The 13,351-nt window shown below is 54.0% G+C and overlaps 1 protein-coding gene and 1 long non-coding RNA gene across 2 annotated transcripts in view; one reads left to right on the forward strand and one right to left on the reverse strand.

Annotated features, from left to right (window-relative positions):
* Positions 1 to 13,351, forward strand: part of SQSTM1 (sequestosome 1) — a 25,122-nt gene that overhangs the window by 184 nt on the left and 11,587 nt on the right. The gene's annotated exons all lie outside the window — the stretch shown is intronic.
* On the reverse strand, positions 10,612 to 13,308 carry LOC115293957. Its single transcript, XR_003909694.1, has 3 exons — positions 13,124 to 13,308; positions 12,591 to 12,662; positions 10,612 to 11,092 (listed from the first exon to the last, which is right to left on the reverse strand). It is a non-coding gene; the product is annotated as an uncharacterized LOC115293957 (long non-coding RNA).

Genomic DNA, 13,351 nt, shown 5'->3' on the forward strand with positions numbered 1-13,351 from the left:
TCGGCAGCGCAGGGCGGGGCGGCCCGGATTTAAAGGGGCCGCATCACCCGCTGCCGCCACCAGCACCGCGAGGGGGCGGGGTGGGGTATCAGCGCCCGGGATCCCGCCCGCGCAGCTCGGGACAGGGGCCAGCGCGTGGGCTCGCGCGTCCCAGGCCTCGGGCCGCCTCGGGTAGGTCGAGGCTAGGGCCTTCCCCAGTGCGGGTCGGCGGCTGTGGAGGAGGCGCGCCGGGGGCCCCCGACCCGTGCCTCGTCACCTCTCCATTATGAACCCTCCCCACCGCAGATCCAGACCCCGTTCCCGTGTACCCGGGCACCCTTAGGTCCTACCCCCAGGTCTAAGCGGTGGGAGGGGGAAAGGTGCGGACCGAGCTGGTGTCGCCTCCAGGTGGGAGACTGGCCTAAGTGGCCGCTGCCTGCCCCGACGCCCACCGGCGCTGCCCCTTCCAGGATCTTTCTGTAGTGGCCGGATAAAGGCGTGCTGGGGGCCGGAGAGGCGCTCCTGTTCCGCACCGCACGCACAATGGGCCGTGTTCAGTAGCAGAAGAAACGCTGTTACTTGGTTGTTGGGCACAGTGACCAGTCCAGAGAAGGTCTGGCTTCTCAGGTGGCGGAAGGCAGGTGGAACCTCAGGGGGATAAGGGCCAAGGCCCCTAAGGGTCCAATGCCTCTCCCTCACCGTAGGGGGCTTACACCTGAATTCTTTCCTCAGCCCTCCGTGGAATCAGCGAGGGTGGAAACAATAAAGGGATCCATCCAGCTGAGGCTCAGGGCAGACATCTGGGGAGTACCCTTGTCCAGTTCCTAAGAATCCTGGTTCCCAGCATTGCTTGTGAACCCCGCCCCGTGGGAGAGTCTTTGGCAGGAGACAGGTTTCAGACTGGAAGTCACTGGGGATTTGTCTTTCTCTTCCAGCCCAGGTCCACGCCTGGGGCAGGACGTGCTCCTGGGAGCACGATAGGGTCTGGGCATTAGCCTCTGCAGAGGTCTTTATGCCAGGAGCAGGTGAGGCAGGGCCAGTGGCTGAGGCAGGACTTCATCCTGGGGCCTGACTCCAATGCTGACAGGTTGGTACTGCTCTCTTCTGCTTGTAATGGACTTTATGAACTGACACTGGGCCTTATTGGAATCTTCTGGAGGAAACTGTCTTGTTCTGTGTTCCTGTGGCATCTTCTGTTCGGCAAGGAATAATGGTTTTTCATTTGGACCTATAAGGATGCAGGTTTGAGACAATAGAAGGGCACATGTTGCCCAAGGCACGAGGGACCACCCTTGTACCCTTACCATTCCTAAGGGCAGGCCTAGAAATAGAAGCTATAGGTAATCACTTGTTGCTTAAGGCTAGTTACACCCTACTGAGGGTCCTGGGTCTATTCTAATTGATTAACACTCTAAATATTGTAATTGGATAAACCTGTTGTATAATAATGATTGGATCACTACCTGTGTCACAATTTCCTGTAACTCCCCCTTCCCAAACTCATAAAGGCCCTGCCCAGCCTTTGTTCGGGGCTCTCAGCATGGATCCACCACGCCGGTAAAGTCTATGAGCCCGAATTTAGGCCCCAGTGAGCCTAAGCCCGTAATAAAGCCCTTTGCTTTTGCATGCGTGACTTGGTCTCCCTGGCGGTTTCTGGTTTTGGGGGACGATAAAGAAACCTTGGGTATTACAGGCCTTGATACAAAGAGTTTCACGTTCTAAATGTCTTTTTTTTTTTTTAATGTTTACCTTAGAGAGAGAGAGAGAGAGAGAGAGAGAGAAAGCATAAGCAGGGGAGGGGGAGGGACAGAGAGAGAGAGGGGAGGGAGACTCAGAATGTGAAGCAGGCTTCAGGCTCTGAGCTGTCAGCACAGAGTCCAATGCCAGGCTCAAACCCACAGACTGCGAGATCATGACCTGAGCCGAAGTCCCATGTTTAGCTGACTGAGCTACCAAGACACCCCTAAATGTCTCTTTAGGTTTAAAAAGGAGTTGATTTAAGGAACATTCCTAAACCAGTAAAAATTAAGGAGAGGGCTCATCTGTGATTAAAGTTTGGGAAGTTCATCTGAGTCCCCTCCCACTCACACTGGGGCCTTGGGGAGGAGGAACTAGAATTAGGCCCCCAGATGGGGGCAGGATCTTGGGGATTAAAGGGGCTCTGCTGTCAGTAGTGGGATTATCTAAGGCCACCATGGGGGAGAGGGGTGGAGATTGACTTCTGGAGGTGTGAGGTCTGGAGTGGGAGAGGGGCGAGGGGGTGTAGGTTGGAGGGGCCACACTCAAACGGATGGCTGGGCTTGGGCAGCCATAGGGGTCCAGGCTGTGGAGACTGAGGGCAGGCTTTCCAGACCCCCCAGCCAAGCTGCCTTTCTGTGCCTCCATCAGAAGGGGGGGGGTGTCCTCTGGGCCACACACCCACCACCATGCCCGAATGTCCTGCTAGGATTCACACCAAGGGAGAGAAGGGACATCCCAATGGAAAGCCAGGTGTGGGGTAGTCAGGGAAAGAGAGCAGAAGCTTAAGGGGGAAACAAACAGGGGCCTGTAGAAGTGACATCACAGGAAGGGAAGGCCCACCATTCCTATTTATTTATTTAGAGAACAAGCAAGGGAGGGTTAGAGAGGGAGACAAGACCTGAAGCAGGCTCTGTGTTGTCAGCAGAGAACCTGATGAGGGGCTCAAAGTCACAAACCACGAGATCATGACCTGAGCGGAAGTCCGCTGCTTAACCGACTAAGCCACCCACTGTTCCATAATTTATTAGTTCCTGCATTCATTCCTTCATTCATTCTGCCCTCTGTTGGGGAGCGGGTGCCTGATCCTGCTGTCTCAGCTCTGGGAGGACTTTAGCCCGCCCCCCATTGTGGCTTCTGCACTCCCAACACTGTCCTTTGAAGCAGGGACAGCAGTTGCTGGACTCCCATGCAGTTGTCCACTCTCCCTGTGCCCTTGCAGTGATTAGCGCTTCGGGGACCCCCTGCAGCCAGACTCTCTCCAGGCACCTCCAGACCTAGGGAGCAGCACCCCCTCACCCATGGGTTCAGCCCCTGTGCCTGGGGACAGTAACTCTGATCTCCACCCAGGAGGGAGGATAGAGCCAAATGGGCACAGAAAGGTCCTGCTTTCTCCCCAGACCCCAGGTTATGTGCCCTTCTTCCTTTGTTCTTGCTTCCTACAGAGTGAAAGTGCGCTTGTGTAGGAATTACCTGCCAGCCCTCAGCCTGCTTTGCCTTCCTGGAGATTTTTTGGGACAGCCCTTGGACTCTTGGAGGTGGCTGGTCCTTCTTTACTGGGCTGCTGCTGCTTTTTTTTTTTTAATGTTTATTTTTGAGAGAGTGAGAGTGAGCGAGAGCAAGAGAGAGCGCGGATAAGCTGTGGAGGGGCAGAGAGAGGGAGACAGAGGATCCTAAGCATGCTCGGCCACCCAGGCACCTCTTTTACTGGGCTTCTTAACCTTAGTCCAGGCACCCAGATTTGGGGAGGTCTAGGAGTTAAGAAAGAAAAAAAGAAATCCATCTTTATTTTCATTAATCTGTAACTGAAGCTTGGCATTTCCTTTAGTTCTGAATGGAGGACGCAGCGTCAGCAGGGTCAGCAGTGCCTGTGACCGGCACACAGCAATCTCAGGGGTTTTCATGGTCCGGGCGTTGCAGACATCTCCAAATAGCGGTTACGCACTTCTGCTTGGCGTTTCTGGTATTTATTAATCCTGCCTCTTGTGTCTTATAATTTTATTTTTTTAACGTTTATTTATTTTTGAGAGACAGAGTGCGAGCAGGGGAGGGTCAGAAAGAGAGGGAGACACAGAATCTGAAGCAGGCTCCAGGCTCTGAGCTGTCAGCACAGAACCTGATGCAGGGCTTGAACCCACAAACTGCAAGATCATGACCTGAGCCGAAGTCGGACGCTTAACCTACTGAGCCACCCAGGCGCCCCTGTATCTTAATGTGTTAATAAAGAATCACAGGTGGGGTGCCTGGCTCAGTCTGTAGAACACGTGACTCAAGCTCAGGGTCATGATATCAAGCCTCGCACTGGGCAAAGAGCTTATTTTTTAAAAAAAGAATCATGGGTATTTCAGTATCATAAATTTGTGTTTTTTGTTTTTGTTTTTTTTTTTAAAGTAGGCTCTGTGTCCAACATGGGACTTGAAGTCAGGATCCTGAGCTCGAGTTGCATGCTCTACAGACTGAGCCAGCCAGGCGCCCCACAAATTTGTGTTTTTATATTTTGGTATTTGTATTTCAATATTAGCACTCCTTTTGTAATGCAGTATCATGGAGTTTTGGGGTAATGGTGGGGTTCAGAGCCAATGGCCAAGAAAGAATTCTTGAAGACATCTTTGGTGCAGAGGGGATTTTATTAAGGCACAGGGACAGGGCCGGGGGCAGGGAGAGCCACACTGGGGTTGTGCAGAGCTACTGCTTCTATACTGGGGAGCTGGGGGAGGTAAAGTCAAGAGGAAGTTTCTTAAAGGGATTTCCATATGCTAAGGAGGATTTACAGAAGACTGCAGGCTTAGCTATTGCTCAGCTCAGGCTGTTCCCCCCCCTTCACGCCCCCTCCTTAGCAAAGCATTAAGATAGTCTGGGAGTTCCTGGAGATTAGGCTATTGATAAGATTGCCCATTTCTTGTAAGATTACTGAGAGATTTGTAAACTGATGGGAGACTCCTACCAGTTTAACTGTTTGTTTTCTGTCCTTCCCTTTGTTCTTGGGCAGCCAGGAGAGGCTGAGGAATATCACAGGTGCCCCATCTGGGGTGTGGTCACTTGTGCTTGGCCCTCGGTTTGCCTTATGGTCCCTGATCACAATAGACTTTAAGGATTTCAAAACATGGTTCTAAAAAGGGATCCTTTGTCTTCTCCAGAAGCTAGCTGTATTTCCACCCAGGAGACTCTGGAAGGCCTGCCCTAAGCCTCACCTCCCCCCTCAGCTGGCCCTTCTGCCTTGGATGCCTCCTTTCCATATTCATTCATAACAAATGTTCTGAGTGCCCATGGTGCGCTCAACACTCTTGAGTCACCAGCGACACAGACACGTGTGCACTGACATCTATCATGTCCCTGCCCTGCCAGAGTCCTGACCCTGCCCACTTCACCCATCGCTGGAAAGGTAAAGTCCACGGGGCTCAGAAAGCTTATGATGGGGGAAATTACCTTGTCTGAACACAGTGGGTCTTCCTGGGAAAATGAGGCTCAGCAAAGATGGCCAGGTGGATCAGCCTATGCAAAGTCTCTGTCGAAGGAGCCCCCAGGCCTGGGTACGGCTCAGTGAGAGAAGGGGCCGGGGACAGACGGGGGCAGGGCAGAACGGCAGGACCTTGCACACTTTGTCAGGGATTTGTGTGGCCACCCGTGGAGCTGCGGGGAGAAGAGTGGGGGCTGCCATGGGATCATCATATCCGCATTTCGCAGGGGTCACTCCCTGAGGCAGGGGGACAGGACTGCAGAGAGTAAGAGAGAAAGCAGGGAGATAAGCCAGGAGCTGTTGCAGGCAAAGGAGTCCAGAATACACCACTGTGGCGTGAAAATTATTTAGAGCTGAAAGCATTTGAAAATAAGCTTTCCGGGGCGCCTGGGTGGCTCAGTTGGTTAAGCGGCCGGCTTCGGCTCAGGTCATGATCTCACAGTTCGTGGGTTCGAGCCCCGCGTCGGGCTCTGTGCTGACAGCTCAGAACCTGGAGCCTGCTTCAGATTCTGTGTCTCCCTCTCTCTCTGACCCTCCCCTGCTCACGCTGTCTCTCTCTGTCTCTCAAAAATAAATAAAAGACATAAAAAAATTAAAAAAAAAAAAGCTTTCCCTTGAACTCCTTTATGTGCTGGAAAAGCAAGTCCTCCCCCAAATAACTCAATTGTCCTAAATCCTCTCCCTGGGAGCACCCAGGGAGAGATTGGCTTTTATCCCCTGATAAATCAATTGTCACAAACCATCATCAATGTTTTCCTCGGGTTAGTACATTCTCCTCTCTGCTTCCCCTATTAAATTGCTATATAAGCCCCCCAATTCTAACTGCCTAGTAGTCTAACAAAAATATTTTTTTCTTGCTAACCTGTTTCTTGTCAGTTTATTATTTTTTAAATTTCTTTTTGTCAATTTAGTTTGCAGACCCTAGCTACTGAACCTAAAAGGGTAGAGGAGTTTTCCATTCTGCCTAGACTTCACCATCTGGGGGAGATACGGTCTGGAATGAGGGACAGGGCGTTGGAGATGAAAGAGAAGTAGATAGGTTCAGGACAACCTTTAGGAGAGTATATATTGTTGAGGTCAAGAGCATGGACTAGAGAGACATCCTGCTGGGGTTCATAATCCTGGCCCTGTCACTGTGTGACACCAGCTTGACAAAGGACATTAAAGCAAACTGAAGGTCAAGTACAAGCTAGTGTAACCCCCCACCCCCAATCCAGGTGGAATATGTGTGACATTCCTCAGGAGCTCCTGGCTGTCCAAAAACAAAGGGAAGGACAGATAATGAATGGTTAAAGTAATAGTCTCCACCATTTACAAATCTCTTAATAATCTTACAAGAAAAGGGCAATCTTATCAAGTTAGGAACCCCTTACTATCTTAATGATAATGCTTTGCTAGAGGGTAAAACAGCTTTAGCTTGATCATAGCTAGGCCTCCAGTAATCTGTGAGTCTTTAGCATATAGAAATCCATTTAAGAGACTTCCTCTCCGATGCCTGGGTGTCTTAGTCTGGCTCAGGTCTGATCTCATGGTTTTGTGGGTTCGAGCCCCCATGTCCTGCTCTGTGCTGACAGTTCAGAACCTGGAGGCTGCTTTGGATTCTGTGTCTCCCTTGCTCTCTGCTTCTCCCCCACTCATGTTCTCTCTCTCTCTCTCAAAAATAAACATTAAAAAAAAAAGGAAACCTCCTTTTGAGTTTACCTCCCCCAACTCCACAGTATATAATCAGTTACTCTGCACAACCCCAGCTCTTTCTGCCCATGGGTCCTGTCCCCATGTTTTAATAAAACCTCCTTTTTGCACCAATGATGTCTTCAAGAATTCTTTCTTGGGGCACCTTGGTGACTCAGTTAAGCATCCGACTTCAGCTCAGGTCATGATCTCATGGTTCATGGGTTCGAGCCCCGCATTGAGCTCTGTACTGACAGCTCAGAGCCTAGAGCCTGCTTCGGATTCTGTGTCTCCCTCTCTCTCTGACACTCCCCTGCTCATGCTGTCTCTCTGTCTCTCAAAAATAAATATAAAAACATTAAAAAAAATTAGTCTTGTCCTTCAAAAAAAGTACCTTTAAAAAAAAAAGAATTCTTTCTTGGCCGTCAGCTCTGAACCCCAACCACTCCAAAACCCCATCACAAGCTGTGTGACTTTGGGCAAGGTACTTATTCTTTTCTGTGTCTCTTTCCCTGGGGTGTAGAATGGGAATAAAAGGATAGGCTTAATAACCCCACATTCTTATGATTTAATAAAGGTATATTTCTCAAAGCTATGGATTATCAAAGGTCCTCTGAGAACTCGGCTCACGGTAGTTCCTGCCCGGCTTCAGGGGTCACCATCTGCACGTTACAGGTTTCCCTGACCGGGAGAGAGCTCTAGAAGCTAGGGCGTTGGCAAATAAATAAATGCTCTGGCCTCTAAGTGATCCATGGCTCTTCTCTCACGTACTTGGCCAGAACTGGTCACATGATGTCACCTCAAGGGAGCAGGTGAGTTAATATATATAAAATATTTAGAATGCTTCCTGGCATAAGAGAAGCACTATGTCGGTATTTTTACTGTCATTGTCGGGACTCATGACTGACAGGAAGTACGGGTGGCTTGAGGGCATGGTCACTGCTGACCTCCAGGCTGCTGGCCTGCATCGTGGTGCGTGTCATTGCAGTTGGGAACACTGGGGCAGGCATGAGGTGTGGTGGTTTAGGACTCTTGCTTACAACTGACCGAGATCCAAATCAACTGGTTTAAGCCATTTTGTGATCCCGCATCAGGCCTGACTGGACCTAGGAGCCCAGATGCTGAGATCAGGTCTTCATTTCCTGTGCTGGGTTGGCGGCCATGCTTGGGTTCCAGAAAATGGATGGAAATAGAGCATGGCGACAGGAATAGGGGATGCATGTGAAATGCAGGAGTGAGGGCTGTAAGCTGCTTCCTCTCTCTAGAACTCTTGTCAAGGGGAACTTGAACCCCTCCTCCAGAACCGCAGACCCTGATTGTGGAGTGTGGGTCCCCACAGATCAGTGCAGGGCTGGGGGGGTAGGGGTATGTGGGGGTGGGGGACTGTGCCCTTGTTAAGTACCTGTGAACTTGCCATACTGAATTCTTCCCCCTGACATGCTTTTAACCAGGTCAGAGTGCTGGCAGCTTGGGCATGGCCTCCTGTAGGCCAAGGATTAAGTAACTTGACCAAAGTCACACAGCTTGTGATGGGGTTTTGGAGTGGTTGGGGTTCAGAGCTGACGGCCAGGTTGTGGGCTTCTGGACCTCTCTCTTCAGCTCAGGGCCTGCCAGACAGTAACTCCTGGGCTCCACGCACAGTTGGGTGCTGAGGATCCAGCCCCAGCGCCCCAGGACACCCCTCTCGTCCGGTCCTCTCATCTGGTCTTCTCGTCCGGTCACGTATGGAAGCCCTGTGGTCTGTAGGCCAGCTGGAACCTGGCAGCCAGGCAAGGCAGGTGCAGTGTCTTTGGCTGGGCCCCCACAGGAGGGGCTTCCTGGGACTCCTTTTCACAGTGAGCCAACTCCGTTCCAAGGAGGACCCTGTGCCGTTCCAGCTCCCTAGCATCACAATTATGGCAATGTTGGACTATGTTGGACTATGTCCACCCCCACGCACCCCGCAAACAGCACCTGAGCTCCCCTACATGATTGGTGCGGGGACACAGGCAGAGTGAAAGGGGTGCCTACAGCCAGCTGGGCCTGCCAGGAAGAGGGGAGCTCTGGCTCAGGGCACCTGTGGCCTAGCGTGATGGGGTAAGTACCCTGGACCAAGAGGAGAGAAGGGGTAGGGAAAGGGGATGCAGACCTGGAGGTGAGGGCTGTCAGGTCACTGGGACTTTGGAGCATAAGAAAGCCCAATAAATTTCCATAAGGTTTTTTTTAAGTTTATTTATCAGAGAGAGTGCAAGAGTACACGTGCATGGATGAGTGTGTGCAAGTGGGGGAGGGGCAGAGAGAGAGGAGAGAATCTCAAGCAGGCTCCGCACTGTCAGCTAGGGCTTCATGTAGGGCTGAAACTCACCAACCATGAGATTATGACGTGAGCTGAAGTCAGATGCTTAACTGACTGAGCCACCCAGGCACCTGTAACTTTTTCAGAAGATTGTTGATGGGACTTGGGGGGGTAGGCAGGTAGCGCCCTGAGCCACTGACCCCCAAACCCCTGCCCCTTTCCAGAAAGCATAGCTCCCACCCTCAGGCACTGTCTCTTCACGGCCCCCTGTCTCATCATGGCCCCCTCCCCGACACCTCTTGGCTTCTCCATAGATTCCAGAACCATCTGCTGTTAGGCTGGCCCTCTGGGGGCTCCCAATGGTGCTCACATGGGGGTAGGTCTGAACCAAGGATGGGGGAGGCCTGTGAGGGGTGGCGCCATTGGATCCCAGCCATGACCCTCGTGACCCTCGTCTGAGCCTCCTTCTGCGCAGGTTTCACTTAATGAACAGCCTTAGGGGACCGCAGCTGCCCACATCAGACCACGGGATCTGCCAGGTGAAGTGGGTGTGCTCTCCCTGTTGCTGCAGGGCGGGGGGAGATGAACCAGTGCCCCTGCTGGCATCTCTGTGGGGCTAGGACCTGCTCAGTGCTAGGGGCCCAGGGATCCATGCTCAAGAAGGGGCTGGCCAGAGGGTGCCACCAGGGTGGGGTGAGGATGAGGTTGGGTCCAGCCTCCCCCCAGGGGCAGCCTGCAGCCCTCTCTGGGGACCCCCCCCACCTTGGCCTGAGCTCTGGCTGCATGTTCCTTCCCTGCCAGGCACGCAGGACTGGGGTCTTAGCCAGAGAGGTCCCTGGGTGCCACCCATGGGGCTTAGTGTTTCTGCCCAACGTGGGCACTGAGCTTTCTGGTTCGTCTTTAAAAAAATTTTTTTTTAATGTTTATTTTTGAGAGGGAGAGCACGAGTAGGGGAGGGTCAGAGAGAGAGGGAGACACAGAATCTGAGTAGGCTCCAGGCTCTGAGCTATCAGCACAGAGCCTGACGACAGGACTTGAACTCATGAACTGGGTGTTTATGACCTGAGCCCGTCAGATGCCTAAACAACTGAGCCCCCCAGGCATCCCTCTTTTTCTTCTTGCCTTCTTTGCCTCATTCAGCTTTGGTGAGAGCTGTCTCCACAGCCCACCGCCCATGGAGCAGCTCTGAGGGTGACCCTCCATTCTCCTTCCGACACCCAGTGTCCCACCTCCAGGCAATGCCATGCAGGCGGCTGAGCCCAAAACTGCTGCTCCTGCCCTCCAGCAGCCCTGGGCTCCCAGGTGCTAAGTTAGGCAACTTAGCATCACCTAACTCTCCAACTGTGACTCTCCATGGCTTTGTTCCATTTCCCTGATGACACTTACCTTGAGCCCTTTTTCTTTAGGAACACTCCCTGACCCACCCCACCCTCACCCTGCCATGCTCCACGCCCCCCCCCCCCTTTAGTTGGACCATGTGCTTTTGCAGGAAGGGTTATATGGAGGTAATATCCAAGTGTCTGGGGATTTTCCCAAGGGGTTGATCAGGAAAGGCCTCGCAGAGGAGGTGACAATTACAGAGCAGTTGCCACGCAAGAGGAAGGAGGGAGAGTTCCAGGTAGGGGGAGGAGCCAGGGGAAAGTCACCAGGTGGAATGAATTAGCACAGTTAGGAGCCCAGGGTGTGTCTCTCCCTTGCCGGGGAGGAGCAGTGAAGTGCAGTGTGGGACTCCCTCCCACGAACCGCTCGGTTCCTCCTCTCCTCCGTGGAGAAACCAACGCAGTCCCTGGGCTCTGGATGGGCTTGATCCCCTGTGATCCTCAGAGTCCTTGAGGTGGCCCACAGCAGCTTGGCCTAAGTCCTGCAGTGGTCTTGTCTCTGGTTGCCCCAGCACCGGCCTACAGGCTTGGCACCACATCCCAAAGAAAATACAGGGAACTTCAGAAAACCTTTGGCAAGGGATGGGGTTACTTCTGTAAGGGGAGAAGAATTGAGCGGGGTGGGAACTGAAGTGGTTACAACATCCCAGAAAGCAATAAACTAAACCAGATGATCTCCCGGCCACCCCTGCTAGCCCCCCAGAAAATCCTGACCCAGGTCTCTTCCATGCTCCCCACCTTTCACCTCAACCCGGAGACTGTAGTCTCCTTCCTGACATCCCCACCCCCAGCGGATGCCCCCAAAGGCAGCCAAACAACAGCTAGCAAAGCCTAGGCGGGGGCGTTGCCTGGGAGGGACCCCATTCCTGCCCTATTTCAAAGATGGGGAAACTGAGAGGTTTGTCATATGCGCAATGGCAGGCTCAGTAGATTGTGGGTCTTCTGGCTCAGGTGCCAGTGGGGCACAGGGGAGGTCCCTGAGACCCAAAGAGGGGAAAGACAGCAGATGTCAGAAAGGGCACTGGACCACGGGACAGGATCTGGTTGGCTCTGGTCTTCCCCGCTGCCAGCTCCCTGCCATCCTGGCCTCTCTGGGCTCTTGCGGCTCTGGGGTTCCTGCTCCCCAGCCCTGCTGCCTGGCTGCTTGTTGAAATGTTGCTGAAATAGGTGGCAGCGGGGCGGGGATCCCCCTGTTATGACGGTGGTCATGGGACGCTGACTCACTGCCGCCAGACCACCTGACCTCACCAGGCAGGCAAGAGGGCCCTGCCAGGGGGTTCCCCAGCTGCCGCCTTGTTTGCCTTGTTTACTTCTCACTGGCCTTGGGGGAGGGCAGGGCAGGGCAGGGCAAGGGCCATGCTTAGCAGTAGGGCATCCTGGGAAGGCCAGAGCTGGGACTCTCTAGAGCCAGGGGAGGGAGGGGTCTCCAGGCTGGCTTCCCTGGGCCCCCATACCTGCCCACCCCTCTCCCCCTCAGCTCTTCATCCCTCTTCTCAAACCCACCACGGTCCCAGACAGGGCCGAACAGAGGAGAAAGCAAAGGAGGTTCTTCAGGCAGCGTCTGTTTCCGTTGCTTGTTTGGACAGGGGCCGCCCCTTGAGCCCCTCGAGCCCCTCCCGAAACCGAGGTTCTCCAGAGCCCCAGGGCTTTCCTCCTTGTGCGCCCCCACTCACTCAGATGATCCTACTGAAACCTGGGGGGAGGTGGGACACTGGGCTCTTGGCCCAGCCTGTCCTGGGCTTTGAGGCTCCCAGGCTGCTGAGTCACCCCCATGGACACCTGTGTGCCCTGCATCCTCTGCCCAGCACTGCCCCCTGTCCACTCCCTGACCATGTCTGTGGGGCGGTGGGCACTGGGTCACTTTCCCAGGCTCACAGCAGGGACGCAGGGAGGGGTCTGAGAGGATATATCCTCTCAAAAGGGCTTCTTTGTTCTGGGCGGGCTGTGAAGACTGCCTAGTCTGGAACCCCTGGAAGGGCCAGGCACACCTGTGGACAGGTCCCCGCTGTGCTCCCTTGGGCAACCCGCCTTCCCATCTGACAGCCAAGTCCACCCACCCTTCCCTTCCAGTTTCCCATCGCTAAGGTTTTACCTGCTCCCACAAACCCCACCATGAGAGGACAGGACTTTGACTCAGCAGGTCTGACTTCTCACAGGACCCCACCTGGGAGATGACATGGGGTGACATACCCTTCCTGCCCACCTCCTTCTAAGACCCTCCCCCTGTCTTCCTCCACATCTTGTGAACAGGTGGATTTTATCACATAAAGCAGTATTTCTTGGTGACTAGCTGGATGGCTGTCGGTCTGTCCCCTGGGGTGCCCATGAGACCAACAGGCCTGAGCCAACCCAGGCCCTTGGGGCACCACCTGCTGAACTGAGCTCTGCGCTGAGAGGTGGGTGTCTGGCTGCCCATGGGGAGTCTCTTGGGCTGTAGTGAACCCTTGATGACCTGGCTGGCTCTCTGGCCAAGCGAGGCTGAGGGGACTCTGGGCTCGTCAGGTATGTGTCACCCTTACCCCCATTACACTGGGAGCTCCCCTGATGCCTGAGTTGGGGGTATGTCCCTCAAGCCAGTAAGGGGCCATCATAGAGGATGCTGGGGGCAGTGGGGCGGGCCGCTACCTGGGAAGCTGTGAAGAGTGCAGACTTCCAGGGGGACAGCACCTAGGGGGGCAGTTTGTTATCACTTGGCGCTTCGGTCCTCTGGGCCCCTCCCGCTGCGCTGGGCATCCCCAGAGGCCTCCGTTCTGCTTTGCTGAGTCACCGCCAGGCCCTCGCCTGGGAGGGCTCTGGGGCGGGACCCCTTCGGGGTGCCTCCCCTCAGGTGAGAAGGCGGGGGGGGGGGGGGGG

The sequence above is a fragment of the Suricata suricatta genome, chromosome 6 (assembly GCF_006229205.1).
Source record: "Suricata suricatta isolate VVHF042 chromosome 6, meerkat_22Aug2017_6uvM2_HiC, whole genome shotgun sequence".
NCBI lineage: Eukaryota > Metazoa > Chordata > Mammalia > Carnivora > Herpestidae > Suricata > Suricata suricatta.